Source organism: Gymnogyps californianus, chromosome 3 (genome assembly GCF_018139145.2).
Source record: "Gymnogyps californianus isolate 813 chromosome 3, ASM1813914v2, whole genome shotgun sequence".
Lineage (NCBI taxonomy): Eukaryota > Metazoa > Chordata > Aves > Accipitriformes > Cathartidae > Gymnogyps > Gymnogyps californianus.
The window spans coordinates 90,381,977-90,399,887 of NC_059473.1; positions in this window are offsets into that span (position 1 = coordinate 90,381,977).

Below are 17,911 nucleotides of genomic sequence, written 5' to 3' on the forward strand. Positions count from 1 at the left end.
CAACAAATTATTCCTACATACAGCATGAACAATAGAATTAGACAAATGTTCTGATGGATTGGTTTTCCCTGGAAAATTCCGATTCAGTGAAATTAAATTATTTTGCAGGAACACATTAATTTTGCTGAAATCCCTGACAGACTCCAGTCTGCCAGCTGGGCAAACTGGGCCTCCCTGCTGGTTTATGGGGCTTCCCACTCCTAGAGGCAGCTGAATCCATGGTCTGGTGTGATTTCTGTCTAAGATATTTAGCCAGCTGGCTCTGTGGCTTGGAATTTTTGAAATATTCTGTTTCATTCTCCCAAAACAAAATATTTTGAAAATTTCCGTTCCATGGAAAAGCTCAAATTTATGAATTTTGTTCCAATTTGGGGTAAACACCTTTTTATTGGAAGGGAGATTTATTACTGAAAGGGTATCTTTGTTCTCCCAGAGCCCCAAAAAGCAAAGGGGTTTGGCTGCAAGTGCCATCAGCTGGCAGATTTTACAAATCCCTTATACAGCTTTATCAGCAAGGTGTATACTTGTCACCACTGTGTAATCCTATCTTGAATTTACACCTATAGCTTGAAATGAAATCCACTCAGAGGAAATGCAGAAGTATACTTGGAAATTAGTTTTCACCTTTCTAAGGAAAAGAAGAAGGAGTGTTCTTCTCTTTAAATGTTCATGTTATGAGCTGTACTGAGACCATTAATGTTGTCTTTTGTTTTCAATATTGAGTTTAATTCTCCAGCTCTATTTTATTAATTCCGTGTGGAGTGAACAGTGACATTCAGGAAGTAGCAAAGCTTTTGCAGAAAATCCCCATTGAAAGTAATAAAAAATAATAGTGGTAGATACTACTTTAATTGCTAAATTTGACAGCTGAGTACTTAAATCCACATCATTGTAGTGCAACTCTAACTCAGTTGCAATGTAATAAGCTCTGCAGTTTTTTCACTGCAGTCTTTCATATGTTGCAAGGTATGGCAAGCTTCCTAGTGCCTGGAATTCCCATTTTATCTTTTCTTTAAAAAAAAAATAAAAATATATAGTCAGAGACAGACCTACAATAAAACCAATGAGACTCTGAAGTTATATCTCACACATCTACATTTTTATCTCTGTCCCTTTAGAAGACACAGAGAGGAACTGAAGACTCCAGACTAAAGAGTAAAGACTAGATGTTTAAAAAAAAAAAAGAGCACCACATCTTCCTAAAGTCATAGAGAAAAATAGTTAATGAAGAAACTGAAGAACAAACGTAGGACAACATTTGCTATATTTTTCAATCCTACAAGAATTCATCTTTGAAGTTTTTCTGGTGGTTTTGCACATGGGAAGAAATATCATCTTTATCTGATGTAGACATAAAGATTCTAGCTTTCTGTGAGGAAAAAAAATGAGCATATTTACTTTGACATTAAAAAAAATCACTCATGAGAATATTCTATGAACACAGAATTATAATTTGATTAAAACAAGAGGAGAATGTTACTTGGAAAGCAACAACAGAAAAGTATTAATATTTGCCAAATTCTATTTCCCCCCTCCCAAGTTTATCATAAAAATATCAAGATGTCAAGCCAGATGTTTTGGATGGCTTGATAAACTTCCTGGTATTGTTCTCCATAACCATAAGGCAGGCGGGAGTTCAATCCCTGAACAAGATGTTGTGATGCTCTGGCTGGCGAAGGTCTGAATATCTCCACCCGGCTGATTCCTGCAGCTGGTTAAAAACTGTTACTGCTCAATTCCTACAAGACCTCCAGCCAGATGCAACCCATCCCATCCTTGCTGCTGGGACCTGAACTCAAGTAACTCTGAAAAATAATGATAGGTGCCCATCCCCATTGTTAGGCATCTGTTACAAAGTTCCCAGGTATATAAGGTCTTGTACTGCTTTAGTGTTTGTGTAGACACTCTAGAAAGGAAAAGTTTGGACTCAATTTAGACTAAATAACACTGGACTTACATATTATGAGTGCAAAGATTATAAGAGAAAACAGTAGTGCTGTCTTTTCCATGAAGTACGGAGGGAATTGATAAGTTATATAGTTAATGAAATCAATCCTCTGGTAGTAATAGAACAACCATTCAAAATAGCATTTAATGCATGCACGTTGTCACCACTACACCTCCATCTGTGTCAGATATGGTAAGAACAATAGTTATTTTACTAAAAAGAGGGGGAAAAAAGCTATTTAGAAGTGGAGAGACAGCTAGTCTGATTCCTGTCATTGGTACGTACAATCCTGCAATACAATGCTGCTGACTGAACGTTTTTCCTTTTGCACTAAAGTAGAAGTGTGAGAAGAATATGGCCCAGTTAACCCATCATTTTTCCTTGGTTCTTCCCTTTGGACCAGTTATAAACAAATTCTTACATACCTGCCATACTCTTTATAACCTTCATGTTGGAATGGAAATACACAAAGCAGAAATGCAGCAAAGCATCAAGTCTAGGAAAAGAAAGGTAAGGGAAAGTTTGGTTATTTTTTTAGTAGCCTTGAATCAGTTCTTTTCTCTGATCGCTGAAACACTTTCTACATCACTGGTGCTATAGGTTTTGAGCTGTTTCTTTTCAAAATGGCTTTAACTTTAATACGCTGAAAAAATGACATCCTGTGTCAATTTAAGCAGGACTGGGAGGGTTTAAGATTCTAGGAATGTGTCTGTTGTTTGGGGCACATTAGAGCTTACATTGTTAGTGCTTGTTAAAACTGGAGCTGATGTCAATTCTGGAAATAATTACAAACCTGACAAAACTAGTAGTCTCTGAAATTATTCCAAACCGAGATATCAAGGGAAGGATCCTATTTATAAAGACAGTAAAGAGAAGCTTCTTTATCATAAACAGCAAGTGTGTGTGCATAGTCTTTCTGATCTCACTCAGCGTTGTCAGTAAATTTGTTGCTCTTTGTATCCTTTTTCTTTATTCACACGTTGCTACCTGTATGCCTGTAGGGGGGGTGGGAGGTGCCTATAGTTTTCTTGCTATTTCCGTCAAACCTGTCAAGTCTATTCCCCTGAGGAGCTACACAGAGGGCTTAATCCTTTTAGTTCATATCTCATTACTTGATTTGTGAGTTTTGTGTCACTTGTCCGAGATAAATTTTCCTAAGTTTCAGACAATTGGACTGCTTAATTCTCTTGATGTGTAACGCATTGTGACGAAGGTGCAACTTCTTCTATTGATACTAGTTGATACTCAGGACTACTAGGATGTCCCAAATGTCCTTATGGACACACCCAGATGTCACATACCAGTTTTACTTAGTCCAAGATTCTTTGTTATCTTTGGAAATTTCTCTCTTCACAGCCCACTGTCTCTGAAGTCAGATATTAGGGTAGAATACCCTATTTACATGTACTGATGATGTAAAATGTTGATTAACTACCTCTCCCACATTGATAAACACTGTACCTGCCTGACACAGATCAGAGGCATGTAGAAACGCAGTGTCACAGAATCACAGAATGGTTGAGGTTGGCAGGAACCTCCAGAGTTGTCCAACCCCCCCTGCTCAAGCAAGGCCACCTAGAGCCAGTTGCCCAGGACCACATCCAGATAGCTTTTGAATATGTCCAAGGATGGAAACACCACAACCTCCCTGAGAAACCTGTGCCAGTGCTTGGTCACCCTCACAGTGAAAAAGTGTTTCCTGGTGTTCAGACAGAACGTTCTGCATTTCACTTTGTGCTCACTGTGTCCCTCAAAATAGTTCAATGTGGAGGTTCAGCACTTCTCTGGGTCATTTCTAAGGTGTCTTTTTAGCAGATTGTTCTTATCGCCTAGCCCAGAATAAAGCCAGTGAAAGGTGTCAAGAAGGGGAATTCTGGGGAAAAAATGTCAAAGGTAGCTTTAACTCTTCTAGGTAGAAGACTTCCATAGCTCTTTTCAACCTGACAGTGATGAAAACCACAAATATGGTTATTTGTGGAGGGTTGTACCACATGTGCAGTATCTCGTATGAAACACTATTTCCAGGTAGGTTGCCTGATACTTAGACAATTAAACAAGTGGCCACTGGACGTGTGCTATAAAGTTGATCTGCGTAACAAGTTTATTGTGTTCAGAATGTACTGGATGCACTGCTCAGTAGTTCACTATCTTTGTATCTCACATGCTCATAACTTTTATCAGGATTTCCCAGAAAATAATCCAGAAGTCTTAGGTAGGAGCCATATTTCCCATAGGTGGCAGAAATAGGATGGCAGCTATGAATCACGAGCTGCTGTGCAGCAACTCTCTGCCCCAGCAAAGGAGGATGCTGATGCTATGCTAAATGTACCTCATCCTTCAGACAGCTGAAACTCTAAAAATGGCAAGGACACCCAGAAACACCAAGGACAAAAAATGTTTGGCTGCTGCAATCTGGGTTGTTTTACAGAACAGAACATCAAACTGCATTGTTACAGCTGGTGTTTCATAGGCTGCCTCTGAGAATCAGTTCTGCGTATTTTAGACAATCATCCATGATTTCTAGTGCCAACCAAAATATTCCTATAGTAGAGAACAGAGCTGGACAAGTTAATTTGGACGCTGCATGCTATCAGCATAAAAACAATGTGTCAGTTAATAAAGTGAGAATGGCAGTTTCACAAGAAGTGTAGTAAATTTGTGCAAATTACTCACTATGCTTTTGTTAATTGATCCTCTCACCTTTTCACATTGCAAATAAAGTTAACAAAATGGATCACAGCAAATGGTACAAACCCAAACTGTCAGTCAGCTTTATCCATAAGTAAAAAGAATTACATTTTACATGTAATATAGTACCTGACATAGTCAAAATAAAAGTAATTCCTCTTGCATCCAGTCATTCATTTCCTACTGATAGGATTTGCTGGAATTATTTAGTTTATGTTCCTTTCTCACATGCAACACAATAATTTTCTGCATTCAGAAAAGTGTCAGCCCTGTAAACTATTTAATAATATATATGTTTGTGCAGATATATGCGTGTTTTGATATTGTACCCCATGTGTGCAATTTTCAGATACGGCTGTAACCTTTAAGGAAATCTAGGTATCTCTTTTCATTTTCAAATCACTTCCATTAACATTCTTCTGCACAGCAGATGCTCAAAGGCGATTATTCAAGAAGAGCAAGTAAAAAAGTGTCTTGCTTGCTCTAAGTCATGCTACAGTGCTCTGACCCTGGAATGCACTGCAGCACAACGTGATGTGTCTGCATCCTGAAGGTATAAAAGAAAAAAGCTCCAACAGAAAATGGTAAGCCAAGTGTAATGATGAATTGTGATGATAGGAATCCCTCTGATTCATGTCTTCAGACCCACATAAAGCCCCAGGAAAAGTCATTCAAAGTCCATTTTCTCGCCACAGTTTTGTGGATTCATTTTTGTCAACAAAATTTACATTGAGAGAAATATGAGAAGGATCTTGGAGCCAACTACAAGATCAGAAAAGCAACAGCTCACACTCTTATGTGTTGTAAATGTTAGCAAAAAACATTTATAATTCTGGGCAAGAAGTCTCTTAAAGCTACTGGTTTATAGTAGGTTATCCAAAACATAGGCACTGAATGTCAGAACAGGCTGCTGTCATTGAAGTATGCCTTCTTTGAAAGGGAATGGGTGAACATTTGCTTCATCAATATGTTCAGCAAGCATCATAATAACTGTGGCAATTCTTGTCTGCCCTTGTAGTCGACTATCAAGGATTTTGAACATAGATGATGAAAGCTATAGCCGGAATTATATTGCTCCATGGGTGGAAAACGTTACTTGGTGAAGGATGGGCTGGTGAGAGACCTGTTATTCTGTTTCGCCAGGTTCTCCAGCACAAAACTAGGCTCATTTCTGCTGCAGCTGAAAGAATTTGCCTTCCTAACTTGTTCTATGCTGCCTAGGAGTGAGACATTGGACATGGGCAGTCAGCTTGTGCCAAAATAAATCTCAAACCAGTCCTTTGTTCATCTCTGAAATCTGAAAAATGTGACTGTTGAACAGTCAGTTTACAACCCTTGCTCCCTCTGCTTGTAGGATAACAGGGAGCTTTGCCTGCTATAGTGGCTTTTACATTTTGCGCTACCCCAGATGAAGGAATCACTACTGAAATATGCTCCACTTACAGGAATTCTCAAATTTGAAGCACCATGTTAGGGCTGTGGCTGGGCAAATGGAGAATACACTTTTTCCAAGACCTTTGCGGGAAGTCTGTGGAGTTTCATGAAATATCAAACATAAAGCAGAAGCTTGTTGATCCCATAAATCAGTGACTGCTCCCTGTTTTATAGAGATAAGAGGTACATAGTGCATGCACCCTAATGTGTATACATGGATGTCATATAAAAGAGAAGAGAAAGATTTCATGAAACCTCAGAAGTTGGGTACATCTCAGCACTGCATCTCAGCACTGAGTAGGAGAGGGTACCTTAGGTAAAGTTTATACTGAAATTAGGAGCAGGGAATGGAGAGGTGAAAGCTTTCCCTTCTCCTTCACCCACGCTGTGGACATTGAATCAACAGGTGCAAGATATTTCTAATCTATTGCTAATTTATATGGCCAGGCCTACCATCTGTTTCTTCCTTAGCAGGAGGCATTGGTGCCCTTCTAAGGTGGAGCTCCCTACCAACTTAACCTGGTTGGCATTGGCTCTGTGCTGTCGCTATAAGGTCAGATGGGGTATATCATGTGCACTCACATTGGCTAAGATGAGCATCTCCTGCAACCATGCAGATCGGGGCACGCATTGGACAATGCTAAATTGTGGCATAGACTCAAGGTTTCAAATCCTCATGTTTTTCCAAATTTGCCATAAATTATGCCTGAATACAACCTTCCATCCCACAAGAGTCAAGCACTTGAAAAACAGGGGAGAGAAATTCACAATCCTTCTACAGCTTTCCTCACTGTAACCAGTAGTACATTGTTATGAACACGATTTCTTGTCAGTGAAATTCTCTACCGCCAGCTCCAAGCTCCAATTTCTAGAAGAAGAATTAGCAAAAAACATGTCAGCACTGTAATAGCTAATTAACAATGAATGAAGGTCTAGTATAATGAATGTCTTATTTTAATCTGTGCTGTAAAAATGTTGTATTGCTTCAACAATGGGAAAAATGTATTACATTTGTCTTCCACATTGTACAATTTAAGCAAAAAATATGGCCTTTTGAAGGTATCATAAAGCTTTACATTGCTCCAGGATTATATGGATTTCCATGATTAGGGTATTTTAAGTCTTTTTACTTCCTTTTCCATTTTTGTCAATATTTATTTTTCAATCAGCAGATTAGCTTTGCTCTGAAATCACCCTAATTTGGATCAAGTTGACTTTGTTTCCTTTTGCCTTTTGTCTCTTTATGAATAGATGAAGAGCCATTGATTGTGTTTACTGACTATGTCTAAACCTCCTGTTAAGAAGAAACATCTGGAAAAGCTGAAACTTTTGGTAGAAACTAATGTTTGACTATTGTTGGCAGCCAAATCTGTTTACAGATAAAAGGCATGGGTGTAACTTTCCATATAAAATTCTATTCTTAACTTATGAAACTGAAGATGGAACTATCCCACTATAGGAGCGTAATGATCCAGGGATCTGATCCAGAATCGCACTTAAGATACAATATGTGGCACTTGTTCCGCTAAGTCTGAAGCTAATCCATTGTCACAGCTTCAACAGCACTGATATATTTGACCGTGGAACCTGGTGAATTACTCCTGTAGATTGCACAGATACTTGCCCACCATAATTACATCATATATTCATGTTAAGCATGTCCACAGTGGACACCTGAAAGGAAAGAGAATTAAGTAGAAGAGTTGAAAATGGTTACCTATCTTTCATTACAAAAACTCAAAACTTCTCAGTCCTTGCATGAGCAAAAGTGCAAAGGGTGTGTGGGCTGGCTCCTGTTCTTGTGCTTTGTCAGTACTCATTACTCATTATGTTCTTAATCCTAGTGTTATATAGGATTTGGGAGGATCTTATTTTCTGTACTACATTTACTCAGAAGCAGAGTAACATTTGGGAATCAACTCCAACTATCTTTACAAGAAGACTGACTTTTTCATCCCAAAATATTACGTCTTTCTCATAAGATATTATTGAAATTGCCCTACAATTCTCCTGCACTTAACATACAAAACTGAAACTTTCATCAGGGCAACATATAAATTGACTATTTGCAGACTGAGCAGCTAGTTACTTTGTCATTTATCTCTCTGAAGTCAGGCCTTGCCTGAACCTAAATTTGGCAGTTATTTTTTGTTGCTTTTAATTAAGTTCTGCATCCTGGTGAAATGACTGCACTGTCTTGGTAACCTGATGGACAGTTATTTGATTAATATGAATATAGTTTTAAAAAAACCTTTTAGATGTGTTTAAGAAAAAACCTTGATTTTTAATAATCTGCTTACGTTGCCTCAGAGAGTACACCAGCTTGTTGAGAAAAGCCAAAACTGAATGGTATGAATGAATTCCTCAAATCTTACAAGGCTAACGTTCAGCTTTGGGAATACGTCATAGTTCTCTCTCACACTAGAGGAACTTAACATAGTTATTCTCCCAGCTGATATTGCTAAATAAGTGGGGTTTTTTAAAATAATAGTTCTGCTTTTAAAGTAATTTTTTGCCTGCTAATATGTGATTTCGTTCAAGTGAAGGTTCATTTTACAAAGCCAGGCGATAGGTACTTTATATAAACCCCAAATCTAATCCAAACAGTGGTTCAGACACCTTCACAGCTCAGATTTTAATTCTGTTTTAATTGATTTTTAGTTAGACAGTAGTCCTCAGAGGACCCTCTACTTTCCCACTGCAGCAGTTTGTATTACTTTTTGTAGTTTCAGCCTCTATTTTAGGTGCAGATAGCCCTTTAATCAGTCAGAATTCAATAAGCAGAAATGTGAGAAAGAGAAACTCCAACATATTCAGTTTGATTAGACAATTTATCACTTATATTTAAATATCTTTCACAGGCTCTATAATAGAAGTGGAAGTATCACCTCAAGCGTCAGCTGAACTTGTAATTCAAGTGAATTTTTGAAGGACTAGAGTGTATTTGGGGAAAACAAGGAATTATTATCAACATTCAGATGTTTTCTATTTGCAGTGGTTGCTTCTGCATAGATCAGGGAGCTGGAAAATGTAAGGAAGGGGAGACCAGAATGAACATAAACTTTATTTTTTAAAAGTAGGCTGTGAATTTGGAGTCTCTCATGTTTTATTGCATTAAAAGCATTTATAACTTAGGAATTTATCCACAAGTATGCATTTAATTTGCAGGAAGAAGTCAACTTATGAAAAACTAATAATTTCTGCAGTATTGTAATATTTTGAATCACTATTGCTTGATTTTCCAAGGAATTACATATTTCATAAAGGGAAAAATATACGGTTTTAAGAGACTATCTGAAGGAGGAGCGTAGTTGTTATTTTTCACTGAATGCAGATGAGATACAGAGAAAGAGAAAAAGACTAAATTTTGTGTCAAATGGGAATTTCTTTACCTAGCCATGTCGATTAATCCTTCTCTTAGTAACCTTTGTAGTCTCAATAGGGCTTGCCAGTGAAAGTATGTATTACAAAACAGTACTATTTTTATATCATTAAAAAAGTCTAAATACTTCAAAAAGAGCTCAATTAGGGAAAAACAAACTGAAAATTTGGCAATATTTCTCATAGGCAACCTCTCATGCTCTCTTTGTTGTATTTTCATTTATTTCCTCTTTTAAAAAAGTTTCATTTAGAAATCACACCTGCCTATGGCAAATAAGCAATGCCGTATTTCCCCCTATCCCCTGATTGAAGCTTTCATTGAAGGGCTGAGAAATTTTTATAATCAAAATAGCAGTATTTTGTAAACCTTCCTCAGTTTGTCTCTGTGGCATGGAAGTCTGTCTGTTGTACTGTTGACTGTGGTGGGTTGATGCTGGCTGGCTGGCTACCAGGTGCCCACCCAGCTGCTCTCTCACTCCCCTTTCTCAACAGAATGGGGGAGAAAATAAGATAGAAAGGTTCATGGGTCAACATAAGGACAGGGATCCTGATCACTTACCAGTTACCATCAGTGGCAAAACAGACTCGATTCAGGGGAATTTAATTTAAATTATTACCAATTAAAACAGATTTGGATGGTGGGAAACAATGTCAAGAATTTAAACACCTTTCCCCTGCTTCCCCTTTTCCTGGGCTCAGCTTCACTCCCTTACTCCTGACTCCTCTACCCCTGCCTTCAGGGGTGCAAGGGGATGGGGAATGGGGGTTGTGGTTAGTCCATAACAGCTCCTCTCTGCCGCTCCTTCCCCCTCACACTTTTCCCCTGCTCCAGCATGGAGTCCCTCCCACGGGCCGCAGTCCTTCAGGATAAACTTGCTCCAGCATGGAGTCCTCTCCATGGGCTGCAGGGGAATCTCTGCAGGTGCCTGGAGCACCTCCTCCCCTCCTTCTCCTCTGACCTTGGGGTTCACAGGGCTGTTTCCCATACTTCTTTCACTTGCTGCTGTGCAGCGTTTTGCCCTTTCTTAAATACACTTTGCAAGAGGCACCACCATCTTGGCTGCTGGGCTCAGCTGTGCCCTGTGGTGGATCAGCTGGAGCCGGCTGGAATTGGCTGTGTCCGACACACAGCAGCCCCGGCCTCTCCTCACAGAGGCCACCCTGCAGCCCCTGCTGCCAGCACCTCACCATGGACACCCAGTATATGAGCAAATAGCTACACAGATCTGTTAAGAGCTTTACAGCTCAAAAAAGAGAGAGAAGACAAAGAAAACTGATGAAAGGATTTGAGAAAAGGCCTTCCAAATGAAAAGTTTAAGTGATAAATACAGATTTTGAAGAGAATGGGTACATACATAAATATGGGGACGGGGGGAGAGAGAAACTACAAATGGTAAGACTTAAGGGACATGAATGTGCACAAACAGCTGCAAGGTGTTGTGCACACCATGAACTCTTCAGCAGATGGAAAAATAAGAGCAGAACAACAAGAGAGGATTAAGAGGAAAAGTAAAATAAAAAATGGGAGATGACTTTCTAAGGAAATAGAAAGAGAATTCAGGAAAGGATGGGAGACAATATTGAGAACAGTCCGAAACTACCGAATGCTACAGAAATGGGTGACGCTCTGTGTGTGCTAGGACATAAGGGGACTTGCTGAGCAAAGCTGTGAAAATCAAAGCTGAGAAATCAGGGCATGTGGGAAGGAACAGAAACAAACAGGAAAACGAAAGAAAGAAAGAAAGAAAACGAAAATTCTGAGGAAGAAGATGGCAGAATGAACCACCTTCCTCTCCCCCCAAAAACACCTGTAGCAAGGATTTCTCCCTTCAGAGAGAGAAAAATTGGACTCAGATAGATGTAATTGTAAGACACAGGATGAACCCAAAAACACAGGCACTGCTTCAGTCACTGTTGGCCTGTATATGTCATATGATACTTTCAGAAGGACCATTTTGGCCCTAAAATCTATGAATCTTCACAAGATGTGTAACTTGATGACAAAAATAAATGCCTATTTGCAACTGTTAACAGCCTTTTTAAACATTAGATTGTTTCTTAACATTTGGTAAAACAATTGTCCTATTTTTAATAGAACAGATATTATATGTAATTCCATCTAGAAGTAAAAACAAAATAGATACCTGTAACCTTAACAAACAGAAATAGTCATTTAGCTCTCTCTGCAATGTTACATCTGGAAATCTTTGAAGTGAAGCAAAAAAACAAATACCACACAAAACTTTCTCTCAAAGAGAATAAACAAGATCTGTCTAGTGTCTAGTTGCAGGAATAGGCTTTTTCTGTTTCGTTACACAATTGATACACAATCTCATTTGAGTATTTCAGATGTTTACTAAGACTCTCCTCATTTGCTCTAGGATTGTCCCTTTCTTTGGGCTTTTATTTGATTCTAAAGATAATAAATTTCATAGGTTTTCTACATTTCCAAGAAAAAATTTCAGTAGGTCTTCAGGGAAAGGTAGCCCAATGTGCTGGGAAATTTGATATAAACTGAACTACACATAACTAGGAGCAGAGTGAAATGGCTGTATGTCTGTAATATTGGCAGGGGGCTAACAGAAACCCTGAATAACTGTCTGAAAAAAATTACTGCATGGCTATTGTTTTTATTCTCTTTAATTTGTTGCTTTTCTTCCTGTTTGCCACTTCCTTCTAATTTTAAATTGAAGTGTTGTGGCAGTGAATTCTTGGGTCCTTTTGGCTTTCCTATTTGTTTGTTGAGGGAAGTGGTGCCTTTTTTTTTTTTAATCTCCCTCTACCCTTTACTGTCCCTTTATTTTCACTTTGTTTTGGCTATGCTAAGAGAGCTCCTGAACTCCAAAGAGTGTGTTAAAACGCCTGTGTTCACATACAGAAATTTTTAGCTTGTTTGAACTGTAGCTCTACAGAAATACCAGATAAACACTCAAAATCAGAATTGAGCCTCTGCACTGAGGGGACTTCAGTGATAATCGCAGCTCAGATATGAGTAAGGGTGTCTCCTGAAATGACTTTGTTCATGTGTCAGTGAATCAGGCAGAGATTTACTCATTTAGTTTTTCAAACACAGTAAAATAAGCAGCTTGAAGTTCACCTGCCCCCTAGAACTGCAGCCTGATGCAGGACGTGTAAATAGCTCTGTTTCCACCAAGACTTCTTGTGAAACACACAAGCAGTGAGTAAAACTGCTGGCAGATTACATTATTTCACCCCAATAAAATCTATATTTTACAGCTGAGGGGGGTTGGGTTTTTTTCGTTTTTTTGTAAGGACTTTTTATTTTGGTTTATTTATTCATCGTTATTTAAGCCCTTTTACTTCTAAGAGAGCAGTAGGAACACTTGTGAGCTATTCACTGTGGAAAGAGCAAATGTATGCAATGAGCAAATGTGTGCTGTTAATATTATTGTCAGCCAAAGTTAGCTAAGATGTAAGATTTCATCTACAGTTTGTAGTGCTTGTTCAAAGAGATGAAGATCGATTGCTTGTTGCTATATTTGAATGGATTGTTATTTTTCCCATTATCGCTGTTATCAAAGCCAGGAATACTTCTAGTCTGAGTTCAGCTAAAAACTTTTAACCTCTCAGATGATCCTTGGCTGCACTTTTTCTGATTCAGTTGCATTGTATCTGATGCTGGCTTCAATCTTTTTTTTTTTTGGTCAGGCATCCAGTTAGGCTGCTGGTGTATCTGATGTTTTCCTTTTACCAGAATGTGTGTATACGTATGGATGCATGGATGTGTGTGGAGATCTGGTGTCTGTGTGGACTCAGGCTGCAAGTATTCTCCCAGCTGGGAGAAGTATCCTCAACTGACATTGACCTGAGTTCGTGCACGTGTCTCTGAAGGCCAGGTGCAGTCCAAGCTTCTAGGAAATGGTAAGTTTTCAAGAGATAAGACACTCCTATATTTGGAGCCATAAAGCTTCTTTTCACTAGGGAAAGAGGTAGAGATCCAATGTTACACATAGTTCACTGTTCCTGTGTTTGGAAATCATATGAATGCTTTAGATCCCTGGAAGCTTAGTAATTCCCATGCAAGGTGCAAAAAAACCTATTTTTGATGGACACTTACTTACCTGTTGTCCTCCCAGGATCCTGGTATAAAATGCTAAGCTGACTGCGACTTGGGCACGAGGAATCTTTCTCCCCTTTTCTTTAAGCTGTCCACATCGCCTTAAAAATTACTTTTTGGAGCCCACTGAAAATTTTAATTGGTCTCCTGAGGAAATGGAGCTGATGAGAATGCACTGTTAGTCTACCCGTTTATCAGTCTCTTTGCTGGTCCATTGGCCAATTTCATCCAAATCAGATGAGGGGAAAAAGTCTCAGAGACATTCAGATGCTGTGATTTTAAAGAAAAACATCAGCACGAATAGTAAAAGCACATATTGCTCTTGCTTAGCCAAACAGTTGGAAGTCAGGAGAGGAAAATGGGATGTTCTGGTCAAAGATACAAGAGGGAAGTGATACCTTGTGTAGGGATTTTTTAAGGAGTTTGGTAGAGAAACCAGACAGAGATGGATGGTGGATTACTATAGTGGTATATGACAGTGCAGATGTCAACAAATACATAGGAAACCCAGCTTTATCTGTTCTGCTGTTCATGGAACAATTTTGTTTTTAATGTCATCAATGGAAACACATTTTAATTAAATTCCCCTTTTTCATGCTAACAGGATGACCTTTAAGTATGTACCTATGTGCAAGACATTTATAAATTAGTTTATCAGTGTAGATATGCATGAAAAAGGCAGCTGAATCTATCAACAGAGTCAGGTGGTCTCTTCCAGAGGGACCTGGTTCTAGTATGAATATCTTTTTTATCTCACAAATCAATAAAATGATGGAAAGATATCACTGAAACTGAAGTGATGTCTCTGTTTGTTTTGCACTGCAATCTCTTAGGATAAAAACTTTCAGGTCAATATATTTTCTATAGTGCAAGTCCATTGCAAATTACAACAATAATAGGAGAATAAGGCCTCATATTGCAATTTCTTGTAAAATGCCTGTAAATGCACTTAGCATTAATTACTCAAAGAATAACTTCTTTAAAAAAGCAAAATAAATTGTTTAGGCAGTTAGCAATGGATCTCCTAAGGATGAAAATCTAACATCAGAGATACTAGTTGTAAGCTAGATATTGTTTTAAACTTAAGAATTGAATCCTTTACCAAGGACTGAGTGAAGGTAGGTTTCTCACCTTTGAGCTCCACATCGAGAGTTTCAGGGAATCATTATTTAATTTCATTTTATTACATTTTTAGAGGCTAAGGCTTATCTGCAATAGTACACTACCATAGATCTCAAACAGTTGAGAATACCATACTCTCCAAATTCTTCAGAACTATTGCGAAAGTCAATTCTATAGTGAAAGTATATGGTCACCAGATGGCCTTACTTGTTTGCCATGTAAACTGGCGCTATGATACAGAGAATGTCCTTTTGTGTTTTGGTGTACAAACATTGCATGGACGCCATATGAGCCCTAGGTCCCATGGCCAGTCTATCATGCAAAACAACCACTTTGTTTCCTCAGTCTAATTCCTTGCATTTTCTTTTCCAGTAAGTCCAAAGTTAATTTCCCTTTTGACACAGATGTCCTATGTTTTATTACTTGTTCATAGACATCTCAGATGATAGATAAAAAATATAATTCTTTTGCTTTTTTTCTTTTTGGACTAGTCAGATGGTATGTTACAATGAACAATGATTAGAGAAGCACATTGACGTCCTTTGTTAACTTTCTGAGTTCTATAACTTCTTCTATTGAAATTTCAGTTTCAGGCAGGACTTCTGATGTGTCCTCCATTAAGTTCCTCCCAAGCTCCCCTACAGTGAACTTATATTAATATATATATATATAAAATTTAGTTTTTTCTGCTATAGTCTTATATTCTGTGAATGCTTCCTTTGGCTCTACAGTTTCTCTTGCACTCTTCCTGTTCCTGATATGTTTGAGAAAGATATATTATAAATTCTTATGCCTTTTGAAAGTTTTTCCTCAGACATTTCTTTGACGTGCCATATTCTGATTTTATATTTAGCCTGCTTGAGTTTGTAGTTCTTTCTATTATTTCCCTCATTTTGACACAACTCTGATTTCTATAAGCATACCTCCCTATTTCTGTGGGCCCCCTTATCTAGCTACATATATTTTCTTTCTTCCCCAACTCCCCACCCCAACTCCAGTTTCTACACTTTCTGTGCTGCTTTAGTTGGAGTAGTAAGAAAAGATATTGGAATGAACAAAACCTGCCATAGTTTGAAAAGAAAACATATGCTAGAGATGGGTAGACTGGATGGGGATTCATTTCACGTAACTGTGGCTATCAAAAAGTAAAGAGTCTGGCTTGCTTGGTCATCTAGTCTTCCTTTATAGTCATGGAAGAGAGAGGATCATCTCCAGAAGGTGATCCTTCTCACCCAAAGAGAGGTATCTTGGAAGTGCATACTTCTCTTTGTAAGCTAAGGACAGAGTCTAGGACAGTGGGTTGAAAATGGGGCTTAGTAATTGGGTTGTTGAAATTAGGTGAGATGTGGGGTCATGACTCACAAGTGTCAGTCACTTCCTTATTTATGTATTTATGTATTATTGGATTAATTCAGTCTGAGGAATGAGCTGAATATGTAATTTTAATTGGCTTAGATAAAGTTATAGAGCGAGAAAATACAATCTTTTCTACTAGGTCTCTTAATTTTCAGCAGACACACCTCTTTTAAAATAGGTCATTTTGATACTTCAGTTTTATGAAATTATTTACTTATTCAATCAGTCTGCAGGTCTAGTTTCGCTGCATATCTCCTGGTGAAAAATTCCTTGGCTGTTGCCACAAATGGGAACAATGCAATTCAGACACCTTGCTAAGAAAAATGGGTACCATTTCTGTCAGCTGTCAAGACCTTATATCATGAATAAATCCTGAGGAGGAAAGTTTCCTTTCCGCGGCTGCTAGGTGTCTCAGATTCTCAGCCTGAGAAGAGCTTCTGTTCTCTGGCTGCGTTATGTAGTCACGTCAGCTTCATACCTACTGGTGAACAGAGAACCTGGGTACAATGAATCATTCAGCCCTCTGTACAAGGAAGGAAATACTTGGATGGCTAAAGGCAGGGTAGAGTTTCACTTAAAGCTGCATGAATTTCCCTGAAACTTTCTTAAAAAAACAGTGTAATGCTGTTTTTAGTGTGTTCTATTTGTCATTCAGAAACACAACACATTAGCAGCTTTGAACTCCCAGGCACTAAAAATATTTAAGTTACATAAGCAGATTGAGAGAAGGACTGAATGATGCTTTCAAACTGAAAATATTCTTAAGCTTCTTTCCACTGCTGCAGCTAAATAGTGCAGTTCTTGTAAAGGGCAGAGCTATAGACACTGAGACAGCCAATCTATACTAGAGAGTGTGAAGAGGCAGTTGAACCAAGATAAATATTCAGACAGATCTGCAAGTTCAAGAAAGAAGAATTTTTTTTTTTTCCTGAAATAAAACATGCCATTGAACCTAAGAATTTTTCTTTTTCTTTTCTTTTTCTTTGAATTTGTAGGTATTTCCATAGGCTGTTTTATTCATTCTTCATTTTTCACCATTAGCAACTTGTTTCAATGAGAACCATTTAGCTGAATTTTCACTAGCATATAACATCGGGGAAGCACTGGCATAATAGATCAAGGTTTTTATTTTAAAAATGCCAATCATAACAAAATCTTTGAAAGAGATTTGTTTCTTAAACAAAATTCTGTGCACAATGTTAATAAAATACATGGTCCAAAAGGGAAGCTATAATTGAAATAAATCTTTGAGCAGCATTTATGGGCCAACCAAATAAAGTGAATGTCTGTTACCTCGCTCTAAATTTAAACCAGCCTTCGCTCATAGTTTCAGTCAGAAAAAAGCCAAACCTCTGCTAGAGGGGAAAAAACCCATATGTAGCCAAATTAACCTGAATAGCTATAAAACCAATAATTGTACAACAGAAGGGTCTTGGAGAAAAGCGATATGTGAAGTTTAAATGCAAAATCTCCAAATGCAAGCGAAAAACAGAAGAAGAAAGATGGTCTTAATTAGCAGCAGACATAGACATGAAATAAAATGCGGAGGGGCACAGGATATAGGAAACTATTTCAAATACGTTAGCACTTTAAAATGTCAGACAGTTTGAGACAGTTATGGAGAATTTATTCCTTGGTTTGGAAGGCCTAACAGACATGCAATAAAATTCACAGGAGCACTACTACAACAGAGTAGAATAGCAAGAAGAGTCAAGTGTAACAGTAGTATAATCCAGTGTTTAGTAATTTTGTATTTCTGTGAAGAGGGTGATTAATGGCGTACTTATTGGTTTGTCTTTGCATTTCCTTTTATATACATACAGACATGCTGAATCCATGTACAGATCAGAAATTCCATGTAACAATGGATTTAGGAAATCTGGTCTATTTGAAATTAAATCAAA